We start from the raw sequence: 6,524 nt of genomic DNA on the forward strand, positions 1-6,524 counted from the left end.
CTTATCTGTATTTCCTCATCATTAGTTTTTTAATTTTTTTATTAGAAGGTTGATTTAATTTAATAATACAGGGTAGCAAAACACAGAACATATCAAGTAATTGCAAACTTACTTTGTTTTTATTATTGCGATTGAGTAATCAAACAATACAAATTTCAATTAAAGTGAATCAAATTGTATAAGCCACTTTTATTTTTAGATTAAATTGGACTTCCTATTTAATTTTCTTTTTGGCATATTATGTAAAACAGCCATTTGAAAGAATTTAAAATAGTATCTACTAAGTGACTGCTGGTATGTTACTGTAGGATAAGCACTGAACTGAAAGGTCTGTTTGAACTACATATCACCAGATACTCCTTGGAAACCCTATACAGGGTCACTTTGAGTTGGAACCAACTCCACGGCACATAAGCACCAACCATGTGACACAGGTATTTAACATACTCAAAATGACTCCTTAAAAAGTATAAGTCACACCTCACAAAGGCATATCTAGTAGCGTAGTGGTTACGAATCGGGCTGTGAACCTTAATGTCAGCGGTTCGAAACTACCAGCTGCTCCGCAGGAGAAAGATGAGGCTTTCTACTCCGGTAAAGATTTACACCCTCGGAAACCCCATACAGGGTCGCTATGGGTCGGAGCCGACTCGACGGCACTTAACAACAACAACAACAAAAAATGTGACACAGGTATTTAATATACTCAAAATGACTCCTTAAAAAGTATACGTCACACCTCACAAAGGCATATCTAGTAGGATTCTTGTTCCAAAGGGTTCAGTACCATAAAATTAAATCCTAGCAGAAATCTGTGAAATATCTGAAATGAGCTCGTATCTATTTTAGACAGAGACAAAATTCCAGCATGTACTGTCTGCATAAGGCTGCATGATAAAATGCAAAACAGACACACCAGACCACCTATGTTGTTGTTGTTAAGTGCCATCAAGTCGGTTCTGACCCATAGCAACACAGAAGAGGGTTTCCAAGGAATGGCTGGTGAGCTCGAACCGCTGACCTTGCTGTTCAAATCGACCTTACAGTCCAGCAGCCATGCCAGGACTCTGGGCCATCTGTAGTTTTATTTTATTGTGGGGCACAGTCATTGGAATTAGAGGGTACAGCTCTGATTTTAAATAGAAAAAAATTACTTTAAAGGAAAGATGGAGGAGAAATACAGGTAGAACAGGGACTGACATAGCCAAACCAAAAATAAAAACAAAGCCAGAAATAAAACCAAAGTCAACAACAAAACCAGACTCTCATTCCCACCTCCCCACTCCCCCGCCCCCGACACATTCTAATATACTGCCCACACTTCAATACCCCAAACTCCCAGTTAGCATTAGCTGCCTAGCCCATCATGAAGACTCCTCACTCATTATTAGTTAGTTAGCTCTTCTTTCTCAGATTCTGCCAGGACTCATTTCCATTTTAAAGGGGCTACAAGACCGTTTTCTAGAGCCTGCACTTATAGAAGGAGCCATGCTGGTGCAGTGCATTAAGCATTGGGCTGTTGCAAACCACAAGGTTGTTTCAAACCCATTAACAGCTCCACAGAGGAAAGATGAGACTGTCTCCTGTCATAAAGATTTACAGTCTCAGAAACCCTAGGGAGCAGCTTTACTGTGTCCTATGGGGTCGCTGTGAGTCAGAACCAGCTGGCATTGGGTGGGTGGCACATACAGCCTGATCAGATTGGTTCTCCATTCAGAAACCACTCTGTTAAAAGCAGCTGAGATTGTTGGGTAGGGATGTGTAACATGTCTCCAAGGGGTTTTCAAAGGAAGCCATTGCCACAGAATCAATTCTGACCCACAGGGTTTCCAAGGCTGCATGCGATCTTCACAGAAGCCGACTGCTACAGCTTTCCTCCATGGAGCAGGTAGTCAGTGAGCCAACCAATGCTAAACTTCAAAGAAAAGTAAGCAGAAGTTCAATATTGCAGATTGTGGATGCTGTTAGCTTAATGTAATGACAAGCTCTCCAACAGACCAGCTGAAAAAGATTGAACAAAGACCGTGCCATCTCTCCAGAATGGCAGAGAAAGTACATTTGGGTTATGTCTGGGGTGTCCGAAGTCAGTGTTTTCCAAACCTGCTTGCTTAAAATGGAATCACATGAAAAACTTAAAAAATATCCACCTTGCTAGTACCAGAAAAACATGTTTTTACATAGATCTAAGCACATCCTTTAGGCGTCCTAGTGTGGCACCGTGGGTTAATGTGCCAGACTGCAAAGCCGTTTGAACTGCAAAGTCGGTGGTTCAAACTCACCAGCTGCTCCTTGGAAACACTATACGAATCACTATGGGTTAGAACTGATTCATCGGCACACATCCTTTATGAGAGCAATTGCTGAGAGGTGTTAGAAATGTTACACCTTGATTGTGTGAAACCAAGCTCCAGCTTATTTGAGAACAATTAAAAAAAAACAATAAAAAAAAAACTTATTTCCTCCTGTGAAACTCAGCAAATATCACTTTGTTGTCCTTCTCCAATTAGCTTTCTGGTACAGAAGGATTCTGATGAAAATGAACAATAAGGACAGTCAACAGGGACAAGATGCAGAATTGTAACTTGGAAAGTATCACAGAATTAACATTCTGGCTCAAAGGATTTTTTCCTCTTAATGAATAATATTGCAACAAAAGCTAACATTTGTATAATGCATTATTCTGGTATTAAATTGCTAACTGAATTTGCTTAAATTTACTTTTATGTACGGGGACTGAAGGTGTGAATGAGGTCAGGGCTGATCAGACCAGCTGCCCATAGGGGCCTGACAGGAACTATAACTGTAATTGGAGTTGTTCTGTGCCCTCTAGTTGGTTCTGACACGTGGTGACCCTGTATAGGGTTTCTGAGAGCAGCTGGTGGGCTTTAACTTCTGAGTTTGTGGTTAGCAGTCCAATACTTATCAGACAGTACCATAACAGGAGTAGAAGAAACTACAGCCAACTGCTGGAGAGTGTAAGTCTCCTCTAAAGATGGAAACTACTGTTCAACCCATTAAATATGGCCTTATGACAATGCAGATTTAGTTTTGCCATAAGCTTTTTCTGATAACCTGGAAAATCAATGTTTTAAAAAAGTGAAAGCAGCCAATTTAAAACGTATTTTGTAGCTCCAAACAATGCTGTGGGCAGGTCTGGCCTATGGCTCACCGGATTGTTCCATCTGGGCCATCTGATTACTAAAGGTACCCTCTGACATTATTATTCTCCAGGTCTGCTTCTCAAACTTTGTTCTTGTCATTAAGTGCTGTTGAGTCAGTTCTGACTCATAATGACGCTGTATAGGATTTCCGAGGAGCGACACCAGGACTCTCAACTTCAGTATGCATACAAAATTAACTTGTAAAATCACAAGTTCCTGGACTTCACAGCAAGAGATGCTGAAGTGCACTTTTTACCAGTTCCTGCCTGATGCTGAGACGGCATCACTGGACAGTGCGCATGCGAGAGGCAAGTCTGTCAGAGCGCTGCTGGGTTGGCTGGGTAATCGCTGGGCGTTCACTGGAGGATTCATTCAGGGGAGCTCCTGACACTTCTTTTCTTCCTACTGGCCTCCCTCCTACGGCAGAGGATGGCTGTCTACAGCGGTGGCGGTGGCGCTGTGATAGTTTTCCATGCAGAGAAGGATGCTTAGCCAGTAGAGCTGGCACAGTGGACGCTTGCGTGTTGTTAGGATTCTGAACACTTGACAGAAGAGCTTCTAGACTAAGACAGACTAGGAAGAAAGGCCTGGTGACCTACTTCTGAGAATCATCCACTTCTGATCACAATATTCTAACCCACAGCATGGGGAGGGTACAGGACCCCAAGGCATTTCATGCTGTTGTGCCGTGGGGTCGCCATTAGTTGGGGGCTGATTCTTTGGCAAAAAACAAGAAGGATACAATGGGACAGGGGATGCAACAGAATGTTGGAATGAAAGGAACCGTGGTGGTGGTGGTGGTTTAACCACCAGTCGGTTCTGACTCCTAACCACCCATATAGGGTTTCCATCTTTACGGGACTGTGGAGTGACTGGTAGATTTGAACTGGTGACCTTGTGGTTAGAACCCTAATTCATAACCTACTATGCTACTATGTTAATTTAATGGGGAATGCTGACTTCTGTTTAAAAGACAGAATCACTTCTGAAAGCTTTCCAGATGATCTACTCTATAGACAAGCATAGTGATAGTTATTGTTGTTATATGCCGTGGAGTTTTTTCAGACTCATAGCGAACCTGTACAGGGTTTCCGAGGCTGTAAATCTTTAAGGGAGCAGAAAGCCTCATCTTTCTCCCTCGGAATAGCTGGTAGTTTCGAACAGCTGACCTTGCGGATCACAGCCCGATTCGTAATAACTACGCTATCAGAGCTACCAGTTGCCAAATACAGGTGTTAACTTGGTGCCAAGCAATGTGCCAGGTGCCATCCCTGACAATCTTCCTCTGAAATAGACATTCTCATTCCTAATTCACAGATTTTGAAATAGAATTCCCTCAGAGGTAAACTTCCTCAGTTTGTTGTTGTTGTTAAGTGCTGTCGAGTTGGTTCTGACCCATAGCGACCCTGTATAGGGTTTCCAAGGAGCAGCTGGTGAGCTTGAACCACCTACCTTGCAGTTCAAACTGACATTGCAGTTCAGCGCATTAACCCACAGCACCACACAGTTTAGGATACACATAATAAGCGGCAGAACAGAAGTTTAGACTATAGGACAATGAGATTCCAAAGCTTGTTATACCACACCCCAAATTTATATACATACAAATTAATATGACTTTATACAATATAGTATGTTGTTGCTAGGTGCCGCTGAGTCAGTGCTGACTCATCACGATTCTACGCAACAGAATGAAACTGCCTGGTCCTGAACCATCCTCATAATCTGTTACTATTGAGCCCATTTCTGCTACCACTGTGTCAATCCATATCATTGGGGGTCTTCCTCTTTTTTGCTGACCCTCCACTTTACCAAGCATGATTTCCTTCTTTAATGACTCGTCCCTCCTTGTAACATGTCTGAAGTCTGAGAGATGGAGTCTCATGATTCTGCCTTCTAAGGAGCATTCTGGCTGTACTTCTTCCAACATAGATTTGTTTGCTCTTCTGGCAGTTTATGATGCTTTTAATATTCTACTCCAAAACCATAACTCAAATGCATCAATTCTTCTACAGTCTTCCTTTGTTCCATAAGTAAATCGAAGTGATTGACAGCATTGCAAATAATATTGCTAACAAAACAAATTGTTAAATGCTGTTGAGTTAGTTCCAACTCATAGCAACCCTGTATAAGATTTCTGAGGAGTGGCTGGTGGATTTGAACTGCTGACCTTGCAGTTTGTAGTCTACAGCATATACCACAGTTTCACACCAGGATTAGAAGTAAATAAAGTAAAACAAGCAAGAGAGCTATAGTACAAAATAGCACTCTAAAACGTCCTATTTCTTTGTTAGTATTGGACCATGAACTGGACCCTTATAAAGAAAGGGTAGTCTCTCCAAAGGCACCATGATTCACTTTTTGCTGATATGGTCCATAGGGAGGCAGAGAAGAAATGAACGTAGATGATTCTGTCTCATTTCCCAGATGGGGGCTTTGGCTTAGTCTCCATTCTTCCCAGGATGCTCTCTCATCAAGTCTACTGCTGTGCTTAGAGGTCTACCTGCATCTGAGATCTTAGTGATGACAGATAATGCCTACTAAGAACACTCATTGATTTTGATCTAAAGAAATCTGTACGGTGTTGTAACTGTGAAGTCAGGGACCTTGCCCACTTAATTCCATCTGTCTTTTATCTGGCACAATCTTATACACAGACAAGTTCTTATTTAAAACAGATTGATGATAATGTTTCATAATAATTTCTTTAAATAAAATATAAGTTCATGTTCTACTTATCTTTCAACATTTGAGAGTTCTTCTTTGGCCTTTAGATGTTACGGTTTTAAGGTGAAATTAATCTGGTTGGTTGAAACAGAAGGCAGGCTTAAAGGCAGTGTCAGAATAAGAAAGAAAAAGAACCGTGGTAAGGAAACAAGACAAACACAAGACAAGGTTCCTCGCTCAAGGGATACAAAGTTACCTCACACATTAAAATTCCAGAAAGCCTAATACATATGTTTCCTCATCTGAAAATGAAAGGGCTGTGTTCTCCTAATCCCTTCTAGCTCTAAATCTGGGAAGGCATTGGTCAGACTATGATTTTATAGAATGAAGATGATTGCAAAGAAAGAGTGCAGGGCATGATTCTCAGCACATCAGAACTAAGCATTCATCCAATATGTATCGGTGCAGCTTTAGAAGCAGTTGTGCATGGAGGAGCAAGATATACTTCTATCATCCTCATGCTGTAGCTGTGTACTAGGAAGGTTAGGCATCTAACTTGGAACAATGCTCCACACAAGTTGGAGGGTATTTCCAAAACATTTAGATCTTCTGCCAAATGGATCACTTCGGTCATCTTTCAACATGCTGTTCTAGTCATAAACTTCATGCAGGATTGAAACTCCACAGCCATTCAGG

The sequence above is a fragment of the Chrysochloris asiatica genome, unplaced genomic scaffold, assembly GCF_000296735.1.
Source record: "Chrysochloris asiatica unplaced genomic scaffold, ChrAsi1.0 scaffold00148, whole genome shotgun sequence".
In the NCBI taxonomy this organism is placed as follows: domain Eukaryota; kingdom Metazoa; phylum Chordata; class Mammalia; order Afrosoricida; family Chrysochloridae; genus Chrysochloris; species Chrysochloris asiatica.